Here is a 24,404-nt window from a genome sequence, read left to right on the forward strand (position 1 = left end):
CCCGCTCCCCTCATCCCTCCCAGTCTCCATTTCCCTTCCGTTCCCTCCCAGTCAGGGCGTGCTTGAGTCCCAGGCAGGATCAGGTTCCCCGCCTTGCAGTCCGAAAATCCCGCCAAGGGAGCCGCAGAGCAGAGGAAAATCCAAAGTGGAGAGAGGGGAAGAAAGAGACCAGCCAGTCACCGCGCAGGGACGGAGGGAGCAGCCTCCGCCTCGGGCAGCAGCAACTCGGGTACCTGGACTCCGGGCAGAAAACCTCGCCCCAATCAACAAAGGCAGCCTGAGCGCCCACGGCACATTTGCAACTTGAAGTAAGTGAAAGGCAAGGCACGATTCCTCCGAGGTGTCCCCAGTCGACTTTCCCTGCATCCTCTGTCCCTTTTCTGGGTGCCAGCGGATGATCGTGGTACGAGTGGGAGAGGCTGCTGCTGTCTTTGCTGGTAGGGCTGCTTTCAAAACGGATTTACTCCAGAGGCATATTTTGGGGGAGTCAGGTCAGGATAGTCAGGGTGCCCTTAGATGGGTGGAAGGAAAGAAGATTTTGTGATGTTATGAGTGCATTTGGACTGTGTTCTTGCTTCCAGGTGGAGAACGTGCAGGGGTTTTGCTCTTTGTCAAACCTGAGTTGGTAGGTGTGTCCATGGCTGGGGAGAGAAGGGAGAGAAGAGAGAGAAAGTAAGGCAGCCTGAGCAAGCAGGGCTCATTTTCCATCCTTCCTCCGCATCCCGGATTGCCCCAGGGCTTGCCGCTGCTGTGTCTTAGCCGGCATTTCAAGGTACCAAGAAGGGGCTTGTTCCTCCCAGCGACTGCTGACACTGAGCATCCCTCGCAGGGCATCTGGTGTTCCTTGTTCTGCCTTCCAGCCCAGGAGTGGTTCTAGAAATGGTTACGTCCAAAGTTTAAAAAACACAGTTTGAATCCCATTTCTCATTTGGACGGTCATTTTCATAACTTCCCTATACAGAGGCACTTGAACTTTTAATTTCACTCACACAAAGCTGGGCTATATTTATTACTAATCTGCTAGATACTGGTTTTTGAGTTGATGTTTCTAATAAGTTAAAATATTTTTAAAGGGAGGAATGTATTCAATTCCTTCTCTTCCCTACTTAACACACAGAACAAAAACTTCCTCTCTCACCACACACATACACACACAGACACACATACACACCTTTTTGCTTAACATAATATACACACACAAACACAAGAACACACACTAAGTTTATATACACTCCATTGTTCTCTCTCCCTTACCTCTGTTAACAGCTGCTTTATAAGTTTCGGGCATATGCTGAAAAAAATAGGAGTGGCATGTGGGGAGAGGGTTGGCCACGAGCAGGGAGAATGAACAATTTGAGAGAAATCAAAGTTCCAGTCCTTCAACATCTTTCATCTTTATCTTGAGGGTTATTTAGGCATTTTGCTTTAACAGCTTGAGAAACTGAGAAAGATGTATGTGTGTGGGTGTGTGTGTGTGTCTGTGTATTTGTGTGTGTGTGTGTGTGTGTGTGTGTGTGTGTGTGTGTTGGAGAAAAGGGCTTGGGAGGAGATCCAGGAACCCTGAAGGAGAGCTTTTGAACTAATAACATAATGAAGGAATTTCATGATCTCAGACCAACGTGGAGTTGATGAAACAGTAGAGCCCGTTTTAGCCCCCGGGTCATCTGGGGATGAACTGGTATCTAGGAACATTGAAAGGTAATGGTAGTGAAACAAAAGAGGTGTTTCCAGCATAGAAAATAAAGCTTGTATTTTCCATCTTCATTATATTCCTTTTTAAGTAAGTTATGTACTCTAAAGAGCAAATCATTTAAAAAAATATATATTCCAGTTAAATTCAAAGGAAATTAGAGTGGATATTATCTTTTTTCCTTTGGGACATGAGTTATTTCAGAGGTGGCAATATTTATGCTTTCTTATTTAAGTTAGAGGATGAGCTTTTTAAAAAATTATTTTATTTAAAAAAAAAAGCCCTAATGCCATTACTTCGTGCTTTGAGAAACTTCGGTGCTTTGAATTTTCTAATTGTACTTTGAATCTGTAGAAGGTGATCTTTCCTCTCCTACTCATCCCAGGCCCCTTGTAGGACTTTTTTTTTTCTTCCTCGTTTAGCAAAAGGTCTAAGGAACACCCACCTGAAGCCAAATGTAACGCATTAAGTGCTGTGTTCCGGCTGTTTGCTTGTGGGTAAAGATGTGTTATATTTTCAAAGCTAGAGTTGTGAGAGAAAAGAAACTACTGTTAATATGTGACTTTTTATTACCTGACTTTTCAATAGGGTATCATAGAGAATGAGATAATATCATATATTTAAGAATATAGGTAGTACAATATATTATGTATATAATGCATAATTCTATGGTTTCCTAGATCTCTTTTCATGATATTGGGAATAATAAATTTACTAATTTATTGACATTTTCCACGTACCTCACTTGGTCTTCACATACAGCAATATGCAGCCGAACTATATTTTTTTAACGAACATTTTTGATGTTCTTACTCTAGTAAAGCTAGTGCCCTGGTTTGAATTTTCACAGAACGTGATCATTGGAAATTACTTGAGAGAAATAAGGTGCCCAAAGAGTGTAACCACTTTTGCCAATAAAATCAATCTTGGAAGTTAAATCTTTTGAATTTAAATAGCTTTTTCCTTTTGAGCTACTCTCGCTTTCTCATTTAAATGACATTCTCACATGAATCTTGGTCCTATTTCTGTTTGCCGTGTGGTGTTTTGTTACTATTCAAAATTTTCTCAGCAGACTAAGTTTGGTTGACATGTTCAAAATGGTGTATGAGTTAGTGGTAGATTGAGGGCCAGTAGTTAGAATTCAGATTGTAAATTCCAGTTCTCCAAATGCTTACACTTTTTTAACATGGTGACAGAGTGAAAAGGGGAGTTGTCCTTGACTTCCTTCCTAAAGGTAATGCCCAAACTAACCACCCAGGGTGATCAGGGAGCAAGCATGTTTAGCCCTGAGTGCACGGCAGTCCGGTTTAAAGGGTCATTGGTTTACCCTGAAGCATCACGTGAGTCAGGGCTCGTCAACCACCCTCGTCCCCACGGTTGGACGCTGAGCGGAGCTTCTCTAAGTGAGCAGTGTTGCCTCTTCTGGTTGCAGTTCTGATGAATAACCAGAGACCTTTTGTTTCCTCTTGGCACGAGACCACGTCACTGCCCTAGGGTAAAATAATATTCAGATACGGGGCTTCTCTTTACGAGCTGGGTCTGCTTTTTTCCATCCAGAGTCAGTTGGCTTGAGTGGAATTCGGGCCATGGCCTCACGCTGGAAAGTTGTTCTCCATTCCTGATGTTTATGGCCAATCCAAGTTTCCATCCACTGGGCCATTTTTCCATGCATTTCATGCCAGGCTTGTATGTGGCATAGTTTTCCAGGTGTCATACGATCTCTAGATTGTCAATATAATAAGCCTTTTGTTCCTCTCTATTTTAGTATTTGGTAAATGAGAAGCTAAGATTTCTGTGGTTTAAAAGGATAACTATAATGTAACATTATCAGATGGCATTATAATTATGGTAATACTGTAGATTTGATTATGTAGATCATATTCAACACAAAGCCCTATTTCTTCAAGGTAGGCAGGGAATACAGTGAATAGCTCATGCTTGAGATACTTTTTAATCATTTAATTTCTTCTGCTGGGCTTTATTTTGGAGCCATTTCTTTACAGTAGGTTTAGATAAAGTAACATTTCAAATAAAAAATCATCATAATGAGTTTCCTAAAAGCAGAATTCTTAGATTCTTAAACTTCATACTTAGTGAAAGAAGTATCATAGTAACTGACACTTGGGCTCTTAATTCTAAGAACTGTGTTAGTAAAAAAGCAAAACGTCAGTGAGGAGGGTATACCTAGCTCAGTGGTAGAGTGCGTGCTTAGCATGCACAAGGTCCTGGGTTCAATCCCTGGTACCTCCATTAAATTAAATAAAATAATGAATAAATGAATAAATAAGCCTAATTACCCCCACCCCAAAACAAAAATAATAACAAGAAAAAAACATCATTTTAAGGCACAAATAGCATTGTTTCTCTCACCTTTTATTCCCACTGGTTCCAACTCTAATGCTTACCTATTTCCTCCTCTTGCTTTCATTTTTCCCTTTTATTGATCCAGTTGCCATTGTTTCCCATCCAACAAGTCCCATAATGTCCTGCCCAGTTCCTTTCCCCCACCTGTGATGGCATGTACACCAGGACATATGTATCAGAAATGTTTAGCCACAACTTGGAATGTATGGAAGGCTGGACCTTGCAAGCTGAAATTTTCAGTTTTCTGACCTGATTCCCTCAAATCTATTCTCAGGGCCAATGTACTCATTTTTCCTTTTTGACTCAGACCCGAGTCAGAGGATCAGCTTACTCTTCCATCACTAGGGTACTACGGTCACTTCCATCATCACTCTCCACTCAGCTGCTCATCTTCAGTGAGGAGTGGGGCTGGATTTCTCATCTTCATCTCACCCTCCCAGGTCCTACCTCAGCGATCAGTGTTTCTTGCCATTGTGGCAAGTCAACCAAACAACAGTAAATGGTATTTGTTCTGTGTAGGCCAGATGCCCAGTGCCGTCCTGGACAATGTAGAACAGATGAGAAACACAACACAGTTTCCTTTTTCCCTAGGGCTCACAGGTTTACAATTCCAAGCACTTTGCATGTGTGAATGGTGCTAACTTGTGAAATCCTTTGCTAGAAATTCACTTAAAAGAGCTCTCAGACAATGAAGATCCATGATGCTCCCAACCATCGCTGGAAGAAACACCTTAGAAGTCACAGTTTACTTCATCAGACCAGTGGCTTCTCGTCATTCTGCCTTTTCTTTGCGATGAAGCAGCATTGCCCGCTAACACTGCCTTCTTATAATTATCTTTAAATGTAACCTCCCTGAGATTATCTCAATTTTTGTCCAACTTCTTTGCCCACTCTTCTCACCATTTTCCCCCTCAACTTGCAAATGTGGACATTCATTTCCAAATATTTCAATTCTTTCCCTCTCCCTCCCACATCTCTCCCTCGCCTTCTCTTCCCCTCCCCCCTCTCCAAATGCTTCAATATTGATCATGGCTCTTCTTTGAGTTCCTCCTCCAATTTTAATTGAGGAAACTCTCAAATCTCTCCATTTGCTATTGAGTTTTAGTCTCACATTTTAAACCGTTTTTGAACCAACACTGAAGGGAATGATTTGAGTACAGCCTTACTGGGGGGAGGAGATTGCAGTAAAGGGCTTCTCGCTTTTTTATTCTTATCCCAGATGGACTTCTACCGATGTTGGCTGCCCAGTTAGATGTCAGGTGTTGTGATAGGAGATACAAAGATAAATACATGTCTCCAAGCAGCTTTTGGTCTCCTCAATGTATATGTGAGTAATTAGGTTGAAACACAACTTACAACACAGAGTAAGGTGTGTATGTACAAGATTTTTGTCTTAAGCAGTTCTAGCCACAAAAAGAAAAAAAAATTATGACAGAAAGGAACGTAATTCATAAAAGGCTAAATGGAGAAAGTAGTATTTATTTCTAAAGCATCACTGTCTTTGTTTCTTTACTGTTGTTTAATTTGGGAGAGAAATTGAACTCTCAATTCCTTCGTAGAATCATTTCACATTTGCTATGTAATAGAGCAGAAAAAAATGATTGAAAGTGACATCTTAAAAACTCAGTGTGAGCTACTTAGAATAAATATAATTTTAAAGGCATGACACCTTGCCCTAGATGTTCTTCTCAAGAAAATTTACATGAGTTATGAGATGACTGTCCTTCAGTGAAACTGTAGACATGGAGGGTAAGAGGGCAAATCCTCTAACGTCAGCTGTGGAACTTGGGTGAAACTGTGCATGAGTCTGAGATTAGAAGCGCCGAGGGAGGGCTTTCCCGGGCACAGCCTCCCTTTAGCTGGCGCTCTAATTCTCCCCGCCTCTTTTCTTCCCAGCTCCTCCCTCATCCCTCCAGTGGCTTCAGCTCCTTTCCCGGCAGCGTTAACACTGGAAGCCCACATCTTTTACCTCTTGCAATTACTCACCGTTACCACCAGCTCCACTCCACTCCCAACATGCAGCCCTTGAAGGCAGGGGCGCTCTCATTCATCTCCAGAACTCTGGAATATCTAGAATAAGACCATTGAAATGCCCAATTAATGTCCGGTGAATGAGTGAAAAAATAAGTAAATGACTCTGAATACCATTCTCTCTGCTCCTCGTGCTCCAGTGACCTTGACTGTCTTCTCTACTCAGTCCCCTTAAACATCACCTGGCACCAATATCTTGTTTAAACCCAAGCACCCCATGCTCAAACTTGAACCTCAGGAAGAAGCCTCTCCTCTCTTTTCTTTACCTCCTTTATTGCAAACATCATACAGGCCTCCCAGTTCTCTGGAGTGTCTTCCTGGTCAGATTTCACCTTGTTCATTTTCAGACCCCCAGCCTTGCATGTTCTCTGACTCATGACTGCCTTCGTAATGAAGAGAGGAACCTTTCCTCCTCTTTAACAAACTGTTATTCAGAGCCATGAGCACTTGGAACATGATTTTCATCAGAACTTCAATGTGGCTATATGCCTTTGCTTTTCAGAACTAATAACATTTATTTTCTCAGCATATTTTCATAACAATTCTACTTAGGTAGGCTGAGTTGGATTTTTTTTAATTGATAAGGACACAGATTTAAAGAGGTTAAGATGACCCCATTGAATGCTATGCAGGAATTAAAACAGAGATCTTAAATTTCATAGTTTGGGTATTTTTTTCTCCTCTATAATATAATGCCATCTCTTCCTTGGCTGATTAATTTTATTTTTCAGTTGCCTCTCTCATCAAACTTAAACTCTATGTATGTACAGTGAGTGGCCAAACCCCAGGGTAGTGGTTTCCCATCTTCAGTCTTGATCAGAATAACTAGAGTCATGTCTTAGCATCCAGATGCTTAGGGCCCATCTCCAGAGATTCTGATTTGAGACGTGGAATCAAGGAACCTGGACACGTGACAGGCCACCTGGATGCAGGTGACGTATTAGAAGCATTAGCTCTAACACTCCAATATTTGAGCTCTGAGGTGAAAGAAATCAAGGTATAAACCACAGCCACACTTCTCAGTAGCTGTGTGACCATTAGCAAATATCATGGTCTTTCTTGCTTCAGTTTCCTTATCCCTAAACTGAGGGCACTAATACTTACCTCCCAGGATTGACATGAGTATTAATCTAGAAAGCAAGTGTGAAGGACTGAACCCAGAATCTGATTGCCAGGGAGTGTCTGAGAGGACAGTGACAATGCAGCACCCCATGAAAGTCTACCCGCGCTCTCCCTCCCCTACTACTTTCATTTCTCGTGCTCCGCTCCGTTCTCTATCAAAGAGACAAGCAGAAACCTAGGAAACATCTTCTGCTTCTTGAAGTGAGTCTCCCCTCTATGCTCTCAGATAGTGCTCTCTAAACCAGATCCCAAACCGCTCCTGAAAAGAAACACACAGAGCATGTGATCATGCTCAAGTCTCCGGGAATTTGACATGTAAGCTCCCCAAAGCAGCCTGCTGACCTTGGCCTTTCCTGTGGTGTCTAGGAGAGCACTTTGCATCCAAGGGCACTTTGCATCTAGTCCAAGGTGGGACTTGCCTCATTGCTGATGCTGGTGATGCTCATAGCCATGTCCTCCCTGGTCCTGCGGCCACCACGAAGCCATCAGTTTAGAGGAATGGGTCCAGGTTTGGAATCAGGAGCCTGAGTTTATCTCATTGCAGCTCTGCCTTATGCCGAGTCTGTCACTATATCTCCTGAAACCCCAGGTTTTCCAGCTGTGAGATGGCAATGATGGTGATGATGATAATGGTGGTGATGATACACGCCTTGCCTACCTCACGGGCTGGTGCTAAAGGTACATTGTGACAATACAGTGTTTATAAACTGCAAACTGTTACACTAAACATGAGCTACTATTAATAAAATCAGGGGGGCCAGTTCTGCCTGTCTCTTTCCCCAATTCTGCGGCTTGTCACCGTCATTTTCTCAGCACACCTAGAGGTTGCCTAAGATGCTGGAAGGTAAGTTTGACCAGATGAAATGAGTAGGAGGAAAGATGTGTGACAGGTGCGAAGAAAAGGAAATCTAAGTCAGAGTGAAAAAAAGTGACTGGACAATTTTAAAAAAAGGCTAAAGTGGTAATGAATTGTTTCATTAAATATTATGTTATTATACTTCCTAAGAGTTATAAAGGGTACATACCAAAAACTTCAGTCAGTTACTCTCAGTAAATTTAGGTTTTTATGACTAATTAACAACACTTTATACCTAACCTATGCTTCTCTCACCTCATTGTGCCTATCAGTCACCTAGAGGTCTTGCAAAATGTAGATTCTGATTCAGCAGGTCTCTGGCTGACTCTCAGAGTCTGCCTTTCTAATGGGCTCCTTGGTGAGCAGCTGCTGGCCTGGGGACCTCACTTTGAGTGGCCAGCCACTAGCATTTAGTTCGATAAACTTGGGAGAATAGGAGAGGAATGAGAACTCTCTAATCATGACATCCGTAGCTTAATACAAACAGTGAGGGTCACTGGCAGTAACGCTTCTTGCCGCATGCAAAAGCTGACCACATGTCCACATCATATCTACAATGTGTTATTATCTCTGGAAGAAATTTGCAGTCACCATCTGAATTGCTGTTGACTTGACTGAAGCCCCTTAAGAATACAAGGCCCTTGTTAGGGGTGTACTCGGGCTTCTTTACCAGCACTTCTGCTGGAGCCTTTCCCTGAGAGGGTGTGAGTGAGCCAGACGCTGCCTTTGTAACTTGCCTTAAAAGCTAATAGGAAGTGTTTAGGAAATTTCATTCTTACTAGAAGGATGTAACATAGTATGTTTTCTTCATGCTAGAGTACTCTCTTCTTTTTTTTTTTCCTTCATTTTTTTTTCTTTTTTGGGGGAGGCAGGTAATTAGGTTTATTTATTTATTTATTTAAACAGAGGTACTGGGGATTGAACCCAGGACCTCGTGCATGCTAAGCATGCGCTCTGCCACTGAGCTATACTCTCCCCCTCTAGCCGTACTCTCTTTACTTTAAGATTTGAACACCTGTTTCTCCCTTGGACTGTCCCCCTACATACTGTAAGGGAAGCAGAGCAGGGACCATCCGTCTATGTGACTTCCTGGGAGACACTAGGCTGCCCAGGGAAGGAGCCAAGGACTTTGCCTTGCAGCCCAGATTTAATCAACAAGGAACATATCTTGGTAACAATCTCAGATAACAGAGAAAGCTTTCACTCAGGATAAAACAAATGGTGACCATATAAAACTTCAAAATAATGTTTTCATTATGGCCTTCCTTACTTGCTCATAATATGGCCTTTCCTAAACTTGGCCATGGGATTATGGCTCCCAATAGCGAAGAATTGTCTCTAAGGCTTTAACATATAGTGGTCTTCCTTTCTGAGCATTCGAACACCAGAAGCCTTCCACTGGGCATCTGCCAGCTAGCCAGATGGGGTGTCCCTGTTAAGCCAGAAGTTGAATCTTTGGCTTAAAAAATACCATGCAGCTTTGAAGAATCTTAGGCAAGTGTTAATTTAGTTCTTCAAAAAACTATTTTGTACAAAAAAATGTTGCCTTATGTGTACAATGTATTTCTTTATATGTGACCCAAGGCAATCAATGAGGAAGTCTGAAGCTGCTATAGGAAAGAAAGCAGGGAGTTTATGAGGTTATTTTAACTTGTGTAGGTGCTTACATTTTGAAACAATAAAATAAAGCCTTTCTTCGCATCCTTTTTTCTTGTTTACAATATATATTTAACTATTAAATTCAATGTCTTTGGCCAAAAGCAGAATCTTAAATATAGCTCAATGCAGTTGAAACTTGTGAAAGGATTAATTAATTTTAATGATGTGAAAAATAGTAAAAAGAGTTTTTTCATTATTATTTTTGTTATTAGGAAAACACAAATGTATACCTGAAGAAACACATTATTTCTTCTCATTCTAGAAAAATGTGTCTATGGTACCGGATATACAAACTTTTAAAATTATAAAGAAGGAAAAAACTGGCATAGAATCCTGCTCAAAATGGACACCACTATTGAAACTCTGACATACTTTCATAATTTTTCTGATTTAACTTTTTAAAGTAGATGCATGAATAATTATGTGACTTGCTTTTAGAATCAACATTATAACTGATGCATGCTACATTTTTATAGCTTCACACACATTAACATGTGTATTTGTTTCTACTACATGGGCCCATTAAGATGGAAATTCTGTTTATTTAGCTTGACTTGGGTAAATTTAAATCATAAAACCTTAGTAAATTAATATGGACTCTTATTAAAAAGTTGGAAATAGAAGAATATAAGCATGCAAACATAATCCTATTAAGCAAACAAAAAATAATCTTTCTCCCAGTAAAGGATGTGCTGTTTAGATGAGAACAAATAATCCCAGGGAACTAAATGTGTGCCAATGAAAGGTCAAGCTGAGTAAACATTATCTTCCATTCTTCACCTGGAGGACCCTTCCAGATCCATATCCAGGGGCAGAGGTCTCCCCAGGGAAGCACAGCTGTCTGATCCCGCCCAAGTCCAATCTAAGCCCCTTAGCTAGTCCCAGGAGCCTGGTGAACTGAGCTGCTCTGGGCTAGGAGGAGTGGCGCTGATGCACTGCAGGTGGGTCAGCTGCAAGGACAGAGACCTCTTTGATGCATGTCACTCCAGGGCTTGGCGCCCTTTAGGGGCATTATTTATTTGCTCTATTATTATTTGGAATGACTGGTGTACAGATTGGCTCTAGTTTAAAGTGAATCAGATCAAATTTGGGTTTGTCAACCGCATTCTTGTTTGTAGAGGAGGGTGAAAATTAAACGCTTTTATTGTCTGTGCCAGTGTTGGGATTCCCACCAACTTGAGCCTGAAATGATTTCCAGCCTTTTAAAATAGCAGTTTTAGTCTGATGGTTAGGGATCACAGAGTTTGCCCTCTGATATATGATATCTGGGGATTTGAAGATGAACTTCAAGGCTGTCATAAATGAGTTTGGTTTGGGGAAATAGATCAAAAGCAATTCAGTGGGAATAAATGGATAGTGGTGGATTTCTACCAATTTCTCTCTGAATAGATCCACATTTCCTAAAAGCAAGCTAACTCTGTGGGTTTCCAGTGTCTCATCCAGTGATGTTCTCATGCAAGAGGTTAAAGTGAGAGCAGTTAACTTCAAAGGCAACAGAACCAAGAAGACAAAAGAAATTGGAATGGACTTGAACTGAGACCTCAGGGAAAAACATCCAAAAATCTGACAGTCAGAAGCCCTGTGCTTGGAGAGAGGAACTCCAGCCTTCACAGAAACCATCACACAGTGCTGAGCTTTCCTCCACTCTGGATGAACTGCTGGACAACGACCTTTGGGTCCTTCGGGCCCATCTGGCTCTGGTGGGGATCGTTTGGAGGTGTCTCTCCAGTGGATCTGTCTTGTTTGATCTAAATCTCCTAAGCTCTAGATGCCTCTTGGTGTCATAATGCTGTGAGGTCAGTCTAGGACGGGAAGTAGCCATCCCCTCTTGCTCCTGTCAGGGGAAGTACTGAAGACAAAACATTATCAGTTGTTCTAGTGAAGAGTTCCTGCCTCGGATAGGACCTGAGCAGCCCTGGATGCAGGCTGGTGAGCTGGACAGTCTGCACAAGCTCTCCGGAAAGCTGCCCACGCTCTGCCCCGCTGCTACCGTCCACGTCTTCCCCACTCTTGCTGGGGGATCATGAAAGGAGATCGAGGCAGAGACTGAGAGGCTCCCAGTCAAGGGCTGGAGCACAGCAGGGTCCCTGCAGGCCCAGGGCTTAGCTGCACGCACACACTGCTTGGCTTCCTGGATTCATTTTCTACCCTGACTTCAATTTACCAGCTCTAACGTGCAGCACTGAGTACCTTGTTGAAATCGGGAAAAAGTTTAAGCTTGGGCATTTGTGTTCACAATTGTTTAATTTTATTTTGAAGAACAAATATTATTTCCTTGTCTTCTTCCCATCTCAGATTGACCCCTTCATTATCTGACTTCCAAGTCTATATCAAGGTGTAGCCACATTTTTTTTATCATCTATTAGAACCTAGGCGACAATTGGAAATAAGTATAGAACAGAGGAAGGTGTGATTATTCTTCTTAAGGTGGTAATGTTTCTTTGGTGAGGAATATCAGCCTAAATATTAGGGGCTGTTTTCCTCAAAAGGGAATAGGTTTCATAACTCATCTAGTGTTACGTGGGATTGCTTATCACTATTCTTCATGGAATTTAAGCAAAATCACACATTGTCTCTTGAGAGTGTTCAAATATTTGTATCTACTATGAGTCATAATGCTGCGGTGAAATTAGAGTGTCCTTTAGACCCGCAGGGAGGCCAGGAACCCCTGAAGAGGAAGAGGTGAGAAATGTGACAGTTGAGTGCAGACCAATTAGTAAGGCTTTAAGGCGCAAGGAACAAAATTCTCCCCTTGGGTGGAAATGGAGAAACTATGGGACTGTGGCTTATTGGATAAATCTGACTCTTACTGAGGATAAGGGGATACCCAATGAGGAGTGCTATGTGCAACTGAGGGACTTTTAAAATACATCCAAGAAAGGATAAGACATGGAAGTTCACTGGTGTTTCCTAAAGCAAATCTGCAGATCTTGGAATAATAGATTCCTCAAGATAGCATCTTTCTGATATTACTTCCACTTGTCAGTCAGTCTCCATCTGAAGACACGTCAATTGTTAAACCATCTTGAGTTGTTGGCCTTTTGTATTTAAAGGGAGCCACTGTATTAATTCTGAGATTCAGTGGCTCTGTATCCTCTCACGGAATCTCGTGGTTCTGTCCTATACTGCTAGGCAACTGTTTCTAGTTCTTATTTCACTTTACCACTGCCCCAATAGCAACTGGCACAGAGTAGGTGCTCAATTCATGTCAACTGTTGCACAGAATGAGGATAACCTTCCACCTAGTTTGTATTCCCTTTCCTCTCTCTCCTACACTCCCTCCACCAACCCTGGCAAGATTTAATATTAACTGGCTGCCCTAACCGAAAATTGTGGCTTGAGTGATCATTTTCCTTTGGCACCTCCAGCTTTTCTTTTCTGCTCCGTCTTTCATACTCAGGAATGTTTCAATTTCCAGTGTGCAGACACCCAGGGTCCCAGCTCCTGCTGTTGTGTGAAGACATCTTGTATCCAGGCTTCATGCTGACCATTGGCATCCCTGGTTTCCCTTGACATGCTCTGGGGACACATGGCAGTAAGTCAAAGTTCAGGACCTATCAGTGCTCCTGAGGCTCTGTTCCTAGGAACTGCCAGGGCCACAGGGGAGCCTTCATCCCCTATCACCAGCTACTTCCAGAAGCTGAAGACCCTGCTTTCTTTTCTTATTATTTCCTCTCCTTTTTCCTTTCTGGGCACAATTCACCAACATTACTGACAACAACAAGTAGTTACAAGTACTTTTTAGATGATGTGTGCAGTGCTAGGACTTTAAAAGTCAGCGCCGGGTTAAGCGCTCCCAGCAACCCCATGGGGCAAAGACCATTTCGTTTCTTAGTTAAAAGATGAGAGAACTGAGTCTCAGAATGGTTAAGTAACTTGCTCATGATCACAAGCTAGTAAGAGGGAGAACTGAGGTTGTAGCCCAAACCTATTTAACCACAAAGCTCTTAAACATCATGCTCTTCTCCCTTCAGCCCCTGTTCTGTGACCAGGGCCCAGGGAGTATCTGAAGATTCTGTGGTTCTATGTTCCCTCCCCTCAACTGTGTCCAGGAATGTGCTCTCATGCTCTGAATTTTATTTCTTCCTCACTATGATCAGGAAGATACACTCTCTTGGACAAAGAATCCTGTTGTCAGACCAGACCTCTTTGATTGCATATTATTGTGTATTGTTTTATTCTCTATTGTTTTCTCAAGCACCGTCAGTTTGCCTGGCCTGATGGTTTGATGGCTTGTACTAAGGAAAGGGGATGGGGGCAGGGAGTGTGGGCAGGAGGGTGTCTGGGTGATGCTCTGTCTGTTTCTCCAGCCTACTATCACCTGACTAAATTGTTTGTTGGATCGCTGCGTTCCAGCCCTGGGGGAGGCCACAATGCCGTGTTTGTTTGTGTATGGGAGCCTCTGGCTTTGATTAGCAGCTAGCTCCAGTGCAGCTGAACATACAATAGGGACCAAGGATGGGAAAAAAATCCTGCTACAGTTTCCCATTGGAAAGCATTCACTGTCAAGCTTGGACATCCAACAGTGGGGCACAGACGGACAGAGGCTGGGAAAGGTTAGGTGACGGGTTCTCCGTGCCCTGTAGCCGGTTGTGTGATGAAGTCGCTCCTTTACGGGAAGTGTTGAGCCTCTGTCCCTCTAGATGTCTTTCACGATTAAGGTTAATCGTGAGACTGGTATTGATGTGGTCTGACGAGGGGTAAAGCCCGGAAGGCTGAAAAACAGGAAGGAGCCCCATGATTTCAAGGGCAAGGGTAGAAACAGTGAAAAGGATGCATCTATCTTAAGGGGCTAGTCACACAATTTGAAAAAAGTCCTGGCTTCTGCTGTATGGAAGAGGCAAAAATAACTATGACTATAATTCTATCAATGAAAGAAGAAAAGTAGGAAGTTTTTATTAAATCTTATATCTAGAGTAAGCACCCTTGTCTGCTGGTAGCTGAGTGATAAGACGTCTGCCTGAAGTAAAGACTCCTCATACATCCTTAGAGGAGTGCTTAAATTATCAAGGGTTTATTTCATCAGTGGAATATTGTCTGAGACACTGTGCATGTTACACACAGACACCATCCATCGTGCTAACTTGCGTCCTCATAAGGGGGACAAAGCAGACTTATAGTTAGAAAACTGTAAGAGAGTGGTTCAAACAAGTTGGAAGAGGTTGGAGGAAGAAGGTGTTCTGATTCAGAGGGAGAAGGAAGGCTGCATAAATGGGGTGAGGTTTTCAAAGACAGAGTGGTAATATCTATGGCAGGAATGCAGCTGGGAAGCATTCCAGGCGAGGGATGGAGAAAGAGGAAGGCCACAGAGATGATAAAAAGCAAGGTACTGGGGGTCAGAAGCAGATGGGCCTGATTTGTGCAGTCAGTGGGTGGCCAAGGAGTGAAAGTTTAGATTAGAAAAAAGTGTTGGGTAATCATAGCAAGACCTTTAAAGTGCCAGCTGACCTGCTTGGATTCTCTGCTGTTGGAGAGTAAGGCATCAGTGAAGGTTCTCCACAAGCAAGGAAGAAAAAACGAAAAACTTTGGTAGAGTATAAAAAGATTGTTTTTTAGAGAAGTAACCAGATTAGAGGTGGAGAGAATCCGTTAGGTTTTAAAAAGTAATCCTCTGTGTACCACCCCTCCCCCAAGCCCTTGATCTGTTCAAATTCTGGAAATCCTGTTCACGCTCCAGTGCTTTGCTTAAATGCCATCTCCTCCATGAAAATTGTCTTTACGTCTCTAGTTAAAAATGAATACTTCTTACTCTGTTTCACAACTTTCTATGATTTTTCTTTTATAGTTACTTTATTCATTGATTCACTCATTCAAAAATATGCAATGAACACAATCTACTGGGGTCTATGTTAAGTACTGGAAGTACAGAGATGAATAAGACATGGTCTCTGACTTCAAATCTCACAGTCTAGTTGGAGGGCAGGCACATAAACAGCGAATCAGTGCAATGATCTAGATAGGCATTTTGAAAGCCTGTAGGAGAGACACCTAATTCAGTTGGGAGTGGATTCAGGGCAGGCTTCCAGGAGGAAGTGTCTCCTGGCTTGCGTTTAAAGACTGAAGAAGATAAGGGAGAAAATGAGAGTTCTAGGTAAAGGCAAAGGTGTGAATCCTGACTTCATTCTTGTCATATAGCAGCTACTTTAAATGACTGTCTCCTTCCTACTTAACTGCAGAGCCCTTAGCCCGATGCTCTGCATGATACCAACTGTCTGAAAGAAGGAATGAATGGATGGGTGGATTTCTGATGCCTTGACAAAAGTAGGTACTTAGGAGAGTTAGGTACTTAGAAGGAATCCTTTCTGGAGACACTATGAAGGAAAATAAAAGCTATCTGACATTAGGTTGGAAGTTTAGATGTTAGGATGGGAGGTGGGAACATGTGGGATGAATGAAAAATGAGATGTTGATCAGTTTGAAAGAATTCCAGTGCCACTGAGAGAAGAGATCTAGGGAAGGAGCTGATGTGGGGGAAGAGGTGGGTGTTCTGGGCCTGAAGGAATTGTGGAGGGACAGGGGTATCCTCAGAACAGAGCAGGAGCTGGACCCAGGCTTCTCAGGTCTGTGAACTTAGGGTGCCCTCATTGTCTGGGAGGCCATTTCATTAGAAGGAGCCTCAGGCACTAGATTAAGGGTGGGTGGTGACCAGGTACCCACCTAAACTCAGCTTCCCAGGCTCATTCCTATGCCTTCCTCCCCAGGAGATCTTGCAACATACTTTTGCTAGAATGAGGTAAGCCCGTGTTAACAGTGTTATTTTCTGGGGAATATATTTTATTACTTTGCTCCTTAGTGTAAGGTTTCCTTGGATGCAGCAGCTTTCAAGAAAATTCTGTAATCAGGCCTTGGCATTTCCCATACACATGGAATGGTCTGAAGCCACGTCTTCCAAAAGAGATCAGCTGGCCTGTGAGTTGGCTTCTGCGATTTGAGTAACTGCATTTTCCATGTGCACTGATCACGAGACTGAGCTGCCCAGCTTCCCCTGAAAATGCTGATTTTGCTTTGCTCGAAGGAATGGGTGTAGAGAGTCACTACTTCTGCGGTCAGTAAAAAAAAAAGCAGTTACTCATGAAACCCAACACCAGAATGACTGTGAAAGCCAGATGAAGGCTCAACAAATATCGATTAAAATATGTGGAGAAAAACAAGTGCTGGGCCCTTAAAGGCAAAACGTGTCTTACTTTCTTGGTTGCAGGAGCTCCTGTCCTGGGAGGGGGTTTGGAACACAGCGGCTTCTTTTCTGCCTGCTGTCAGCACCTCCTTCTTCGCACGCCCTGCGGGAGAAGGCAGACCCTCTCTCCCTCTCTGGTATTTTCCTTCTCAGGCTCCAGGATCCTCCTTCATGGTGAGGGCAGAGTCGAGGTTCATGGATCATTTTCATTTTCCTTCCTTAAAAATTCTTCTTTCGGCTTGGCTAAAAGAAAAGAAAGCTCAGGAAGTCAAAATTGACTGGTTTCCAATCCCCAATTCATTTAAGAGTCAGAAGAGGCAGGAGATGTCCTGGGGATGGAGATTAGACAAGATGTTTTCGAAGAAAGCCACTGAGCCTAGGATAGATTATATTTTTTATTGTTCCAGATTGGGATTTAGTCTGTAAATCCTGTTCCAGGTAATTTGGGGCCTGTGAGAGTGAACTGTTGTGTTTTACGTAGGTTTTACCTCTTCTGGTTCCTTTGACCAGTAAGTAATCTTCTGCCAGGATGAGCCTATTATGGTGCAACTAAGAATCTTTTATCTGCAGATTCTTCACTTGATATTAAGGAAAAATCATACCCTGTTTCGGCTTCTCTATAATGAGGCTAACAACTAACATCCATGTAATATTTTACTGTTTGCAAATTGCTTTCATATATTTTATCTCATTTTATCCTCAGACCAATTGTATGAGATCAGTGTTAATAACTTTACGCCTTATAGAGATGAGGGAAAAGGCGGCTTCGAGAATGGAGGAGACTTGACCAAGCTTTCGCCAAGAAGGTGCCTCTTTCTTCTGTATAGATTCTGTGCCTTAAAATATTGGCTTACACAATCCTAGAGCATTTTCCTAGAAAACAGTTCACCTGCACTTGAATCTCATGGAGTTACAATGTAGAAGTGCCCCATTAGGAATGTTCATTTTTAACCAGACCATTTCATGTGCCACAAAGTTTGAGAAACTCTTTCCCTGTGTATGTGTGTTACGTGTGTGTGTGTGTGTGTGACAGTTCCACCTTCTAGCTATTGAGAATAAGGTCTATTATGATGCTAGCTGTCTTCCAGAAATCATTGGAAATAGAGTCTGGGTTTTAGACTAGATTCTAAGACTGGTTAACTTTGTATTTGAATTAAATAATTTGAATCTTGCAGACTCTTACTCCCTTAATTGTAAAACAAGAGGCCTCAAAGAAAAGATCTCTAAGCTGTTCACCTTTGATTCAGTGTCTGTGCTCTTGCCAGATTTTGGTCTCCTGTTCCTTTCCGACCTCCCCCTGAAATACCCTCTGTGTGTAAGTCGGTGGTTCTTAAAATGTGGTTCCTGATCTGCAGCATTAGTTTCACCTGGGAACTCATTAGAAAGGCAAATTCTCAGGTACCGCCCCAAACCTACTAAACCAGAAACTCTGGGACTGCGGTCAGCAATCTGTGTTTTAATAACCCATCTAAGTGGACCTAACACATAATGAAGTTTGAAACCACTGATTTATGCATTTCTGATCCTGGCTAATTAACACAAATATACAATTGTACAATTACAACATTTTGTTTTCCGTGACCTGTGCAATTGCCAAAATCCTACAGCTGTCTATTTCTCAGGGAAGGGCATTAAGGAAAGTATAATCTCTCCACTTTTAATACATGACTCCGAGGGTAAAAACCCAATTTTGCATGTTTCTAAAGTAGCTTCTCTCAGACATAAAGGTAGTTAGGGGTCATATGAAAGTTTGGCAGAGAAATGAAATTTTCAATTACAGGCTGGTTGTGTTTGCATGGTTCCAACATGCATGAACTTTGGTTACTACAGTTTAGTTAATTAACACCAGTTCCCCAACAACATGGTTCAAATTTTAGTATATAAACTGTAAGTAATGGCATCAAATACAAATTTCACTGCTAGCCCTTCAGTCCACAAATCACCACATAAATAACAGATTTGCTTTATAATCAGTGACCAGTCACATCACTTCTTTTCATCCTTTGTCCATCATTAGTCCCTCTGCGTCTGTTACTCCTTTTATGCACCGACAAGGGGGCATGGAGTATTGTTGCCTCCTTGTCTCCTGGTATAAACCCAATGACAGTTTTCAAAAACAGACAATTTAAAGAAGCAATTACCCAACATGAACATTCAGGCAAAAAATGAGAAGTGACTTAACACTGGAAGAGAAATTCAAATGAAACATAACTGGAGTTAGAGAAGAAATAACTGTAGGTGAGAATGTTGACGCTGCTGCCAGTTGAGAGGCCCTGCACGTGTAGCCAAAGAGCTTGGGTGAAGGCAAGCTTCTTGATGTAAATAAGAGACAAAACAAAGAGGATGAGGATGTCTGAAAGGAACTGATGCTGGCAAAAATCTCACTTTAATGGAAGTCTCAAATATATTTTAAGATATTGAAAGCCCGAAGAATAGAATTTTGGAGGCTAATCCAGACCTAGAAAGGCATTTGACAACTGGCCAAGGCACAGAAGAGATGCTCATTCTGTGTTGCAATTTACACAGTGAGAAAATGAAAGCAAGCTGTTCAAAGTCCTCTTGATAAGTATTTTACCAAAAATCAAAACACTTTACATCTTGGTATTTCTCAGGTTGTAAATTACTGTATGCTAAATAACTATAAGCTTTGCTGTATTTTTCATTTTCCTAAACATTTACTACTGATAGTAAGAGTTTTTAATGATTTGGCAAAAATTTTTAAAGTTCAAGGAACAATCAAGGTTTTCCCCAGGGATTATAAGGTTGCTTTCCATGGTTTCAGTTTGCACGGTCATTTTTATGGTCCCACACTTCTGTGCAAAGCAGTGACTGCCTGTATATATATATATGTCACTCCTGAGAAGTAACTATATGAGATTTTGTTTTGTATTTTTAAAATAGAGTATAGATGAAAGCATCCATCCATTTATTCACTCATCAGTATTTATAGGATGCCCACCATTATTCTTCTAACCTATACTATTCTGCAACACAAGGGGGAAAACGTAACAGTTTCCCGCTTTCATTTTTGATAAATGAAGAACCAAACAAGCAGACACAGTTTCAGTTAGTGGCAAGTTATGGTGAGAATAAAAGAGGACAATTAGATGGAGAATGACTGTGTGTGCAGGAGGAAAGGAGGGACAGTTTAGGAAGGAGGGTGTTAAGACAAGCTGTTGAGTTCCCACCAAGTTTTCCGTCCCTGGGCAGGGATACAATCAAGTATTAAATCTTACATTAAATAAATTCAATGACTAAATCCAAACTCCTTATTCTGTATTTTGTAGCAAAATATATTTATGAAAATTAAACATGCTGTTTTACTTATCCTCATTATGTATGGCCTGTTTTAAGTAAAACAAAAATGCTAATAATAAATTTATGAATAGAACCTTAACTCAAGACTCTGACAACTTTTTTCTTTTATGACTTAAGCATTAAACAATATTTTATTTTTACTAGTTACATATATTTAAATCTGGGATCATATGTTTGAATTCCAGAGGCTGTGGCTATGTGTCAGCTGAGAGATGGATATTAAATCATGTTTGGGCAAGGTGAGGAAACCATATGCTGACATTCATTAAAAAAAGAAAAAGCCACTCAAGCTTTAGGGAATATCTAGCAAAAATAATATTCTAATGGAGAAATTATAAAACTACATGTAAAATATATTTTATCATGTATCATCTAAGAACTTGGCATTAATGATAAACACTATTAATGACAAGGGAAATATTGACATTATTGCCATATGAACTTTGTAGTTAGGACACGGGCATAAACAAAGACATTGGGTTACCTTTTTAGGTGATGAAATATGAAATTACCTATGTATATGTAATGTATAAATAGAGGTGAAATATATATGGCTATGTGTTGATAGATAGGCAGAGAAGGGAGAGAGAGAATAGTTTAAAAATTATTTTACTTACTTAGTCTTATGAGGGGGAGATAATTAGGTTTATTCATTTACTTATGTTTGGAGGAGGTGTGGGGGATTGAACCCAGCACCCTGTGCATGCTAAGCTTGTGCTCTACCACTTGAGCTATACCCTCCCCCCTAAAAAATATTTTAAAGCTAAACAAATTCAAACCATATTTGGTTTAAAGGATTTTCTTCTTGCAAAGCAAACATTTCTCTGATTCCTAGCCAAGCTGTGAGCAGGTAGAAGGCTGCCCCAAAGCCAGTCTGATGAGTGGTGTTAACCTAAGAGTTTGGAGGGGGAGAGAGTGGTGAATGTGGAGCTCCTTCGCTTGTTGAGCTGTGTGCGTGTTAAAATTCAGCACCACCTGGAGCATGAAAACAATATTGGCAATAGCAAGAGAGGCCCACCAGCTGTCGGGTTGCTTCCTTAACTGTCCATTAGCTTGGATGCTCTGAATGGGACACCTGTGGACACAAAGTGCATTGCCGAATACTCACTACAGAGCCACAGCGCATACAGTTCACTGCAAAGCTTGCTTTGAGTTTGTGGAAAATAAAACCAGAAGTTATAACACAGAGGGTTTCCCAGACTCAGCTTGCTCTGCAAGATGAATAACCATTGTGTCCAGACCTCCGAAGAGGAATGACAAAGTCTCCTGTGGGCAGGTTGACAATGAGCTACAGGACCAGAGGGACCCGAGAGCGGGTCTGTCTAAGGCTGCTGCTGTTAGGGATGCAATGCAACTGACAAGCTCATGTTAAGGGAAAACAGAAATCAAGGGCAAACAGAGAATGCAGGCTTGGGGGAAAAACCCACAACGTTATAAAAGTGTTCTTACCTTCTCTGTTCAGTGTCCGCCCTCCGGTTTCCTTCTGCAGAACCCCTGATTCCTCTCCTAGCTCTCTCTCTCCTACCTAAACACCTCCCAGACGTTTTCCCCTTTCCTTATCTCTCCCCACCATAGCTTTAAGCTTGAGAGGGAATGACAGTGTTTGTAATCCTTATGATAAATCTATATTTATTAATACAAAGGCAGGCATTAAACTCTAAGGGGAAAACAGCAGAACAGAATAGTTAGAAAATGTAGTTCACTTTTTAAATTTGGCACTAAAATGTTCTGCTTTAAAGAAAGATTTTATACCTCACATGTGGCTTTTACTTTTCCAATTAGGTAAGTGAGGAGCCCGTGTGAGCATGGGGGAGGGGCCATGTGGGAGCGTGTGGGTGAAAAATGGTGAAAGATGAGTAAGAAAAGACAGAATAAGACGATTTTATTCCCCCTGGAATAAAATAATAGTAATTAATAATAGTAGTAATAATAAAATTAAGGACACTCAAGGGTTGTCATTTAAATATGGGCACGTATATCTGGATCTTTCAAGCACATATTGAGCGTACATATCGTGTGCAGTGGAATTTCAGAGCTGGCAAGAGGGAGGATTTGTCTTCTGTCTTTTAGAGTATCCTGGGAGCTTGTACCTGTGGGTTCTCAGTTAGTGGAACCTGTATCCAGGGGGTGTATCAAGGAGGGCCAGTAGTATTGAGTATGGGCTGAAAAGTGACCCAGGCTATCTTAATATTCCCTCTGACCTTTCGATATCACTTAAGTCCTACCCTAAACGTAGAAAAATACGCACAGTCCTAGCAAAACTGTGAGAGCCTGGAGAGCAGGCAGCAGGCACTGGCCAAGTTAGCTAGGTAACCCAGGCCTTGCGCCCAGCCTCTGGGTCCTGACGTCTTGGCACTTCGTCCTTCTCCTCATCTGTGCAGGCTGGATTACCCTTTGTGGGTGCCGAGTCTGAGATCTCAGTCAGATCCTGGTAAAATGGAAAACAAACCCTACAGGGGAGAATCCTGAGTTTTCCATTTGAATGACTGCAGAGGAAACTGAACAGCCAAAAAAAGAACCATAAGCCCTGTGAGGAGGACTGCTGTCTTGGAGAAGTGACAGAGATGTCTGCTTTCAGTCCCTTGGAGTGCCTTGGCTCAGTGTCAAGTTTTAAGGAGATACTCAAAAAATAACTTGCAGGTTATGGGTATTCAAGTCATACCTTCTTTGGAGACTTAAGATTCCTGAAAACAAATGCAAGGGAGAAAAAAACTAACCTTTGCAATAACTAACATTTTTTGAGCCAGGAATTCTGATAAATCCTTTACGTATATGACTTCAATTAATCCTTACAGTAATTCTGTAATGGATAGAAACTAATGAATCCCATTTTACAGATAAGAAAACTGAGGCGGAGAGTTTTTAAGTAAATTGCAAAAAGTCTTTGGAGTAATAGGTGAGAACTGAAAGCAGGTGTGTGTGTTACTCCAGAACTCAAGTTGTTAGCAGCTGTGCACTATCAGTAGAAATACTCAGCTTAGGTATTAGTGGGGTGGACTGATAGAGAAATAGGTAGGTAGATAAATAGATGGATCAGAAAGATTCTCCATTTAGGAAGGTAAAAAGGGGGAAGATAACTGACCCTAGTCACTAAAATGCCAGAGAACAAACTAAGAAACTTGGGTGCTGGTTAGAGGAAGTTAAATCTATGTATTGAGTGCTGTGCTTACTGCTTTTAATTACCTTGTTTCACTTGAAGTGCTATCCCATTTTGCAAATAAGGAAACTGAAGTCTTAGGAAGGTTAAGTCGATTTCTGAAAGTCTTCAGCCAGTGATTAGCAGAGGCTGGATTTGAACTCCCATTGTCTGACTCCAAAATCCACGCAGTTTATAACCTCACGGTGACTGAAAGCAAACTCCTTGAAAGACAAAGGAGGGGCAGTGATCCACTGAGAAATGCTGATGGGCATTGTTCATTCACTTACTCGTTCATTCATAGCGCACACATGTATGTGTCAGGTCTCTGAAATGGGACACAGAGTTAAATGAAACTTAGAACCTACCATTTGGTGTCTTAAAATTATATATGGTGAGCTCCAAGTTTATAAAAGTTAATACTTAATGTGGAGCCACATGTGATAAAATGCTATGTGAAAGAATTCCTTTCTATTCTTTGAAGTCTCTGAAATTCCTATCAGGGCCAGTGTGGGGATGATGAGGTGCTGAAATTCTTGGTCCATTTCAAAGCTTCATCTCTAAAGGGCTCTCTGCCACTAGACTGCTTCTTGTAAAGAAAGGTCCAAGTCCATTTCATCCAGGAAATCTTTTTTAAAGCTTCTAGCTGAGGTGACCATCTCCTCCTTGAGCTCCAAGGGTACTTACTCATGTTAGCCCTTATGCACGTGTCCCATGTCAGTCTCTGTCGATGCATATTTTTCCTGCAAAGACAGGAAGAGATTATGCCTATTTTTTTTAAATACAGCACAATATCCTGCAAGCCCTCTTGCTCACATATTGCATGCTCTACAGGTAATTATTTACTGTATTTAACTAAGATCTTCTCCCCGTAAGGCCCCATAAACTCCAGAGACAAAAAGAAAAGATGGACATGGTTATCCCTTACTGCATTTGTTGTTGTGGGCCTGGAACACTTTGAAGTTTCTAGGATGGGTTAAAAAGGAAGTCAGTGAAATTTCAAAGCCTACAGGGCTTCCCAAAGTTGAGACTTCTGTGTGTGTGGTCAGGAGTT

At 41.7% G+C, this 24,404-nt stretch overlaps 1 protein-coding gene and 1 long non-coding RNA gene across 3 annotated transcripts in view; one reads left to right on the forward strand and one right to left on the reverse strand.

Moving 5' to 3' along the window:
- Positions 1 to 24,404, forward strand: part of PTN (pleiotrophin) — an 89,848-nt gene continuing 65,444 nt past the window's right edge. Inside the window, exon 1 of one of the 2 annotated variants that reach the window (XM_006210014.4) lies at positions 1 to 308. The gene's annotated coding sequence lies outside the window, so the exon portion shown is untranslated. The remainder of the gene's footprint in view (positions 309 to 24,404) is intronic. The other variant, XM_006210013.4, reaches the window with a different exon arrangement.
- Positions 302 to 24,404, reverse strand: part of LOC140697314 (uncharacterized) — a 37,814-nt gene continuing 13,711 nt past the window's right edge. Inside the window, exons 3-8 of the long non-coding RNA XR_012074233.1 lie at positions 24,038 to 24,093; positions 23,398 to 23,574; positions 16,907 to 17,139; positions 6,041 to 6,124; positions 2,136 to 2,212; positions 302 to 641 (exon numbers count right to left, since the gene is read on the reverse strand). This is a non-coding gene — a long non-coding RNA (uncharacterized lncRNA). The remainder of the gene's footprint in view (positions 642 to 2,135; positions 2,213 to 6,040; positions 6,125 to 16,906; positions 17,140 to 23,397; positions 23,575 to 24,037; positions 24,094 to 24,404) is intronic.

This window comes from Vicugna pacos, chromosome 7, assembly GCF_048564905.1.
Source record: "Vicugna pacos chromosome 7, VicPac4, whole genome shotgun sequence".
In the NCBI taxonomy this organism is placed as follows: Eukaryota; Metazoa; Chordata; class Mammalia; order Artiodactyla; family Camelidae; genus Vicugna; species Vicugna pacos.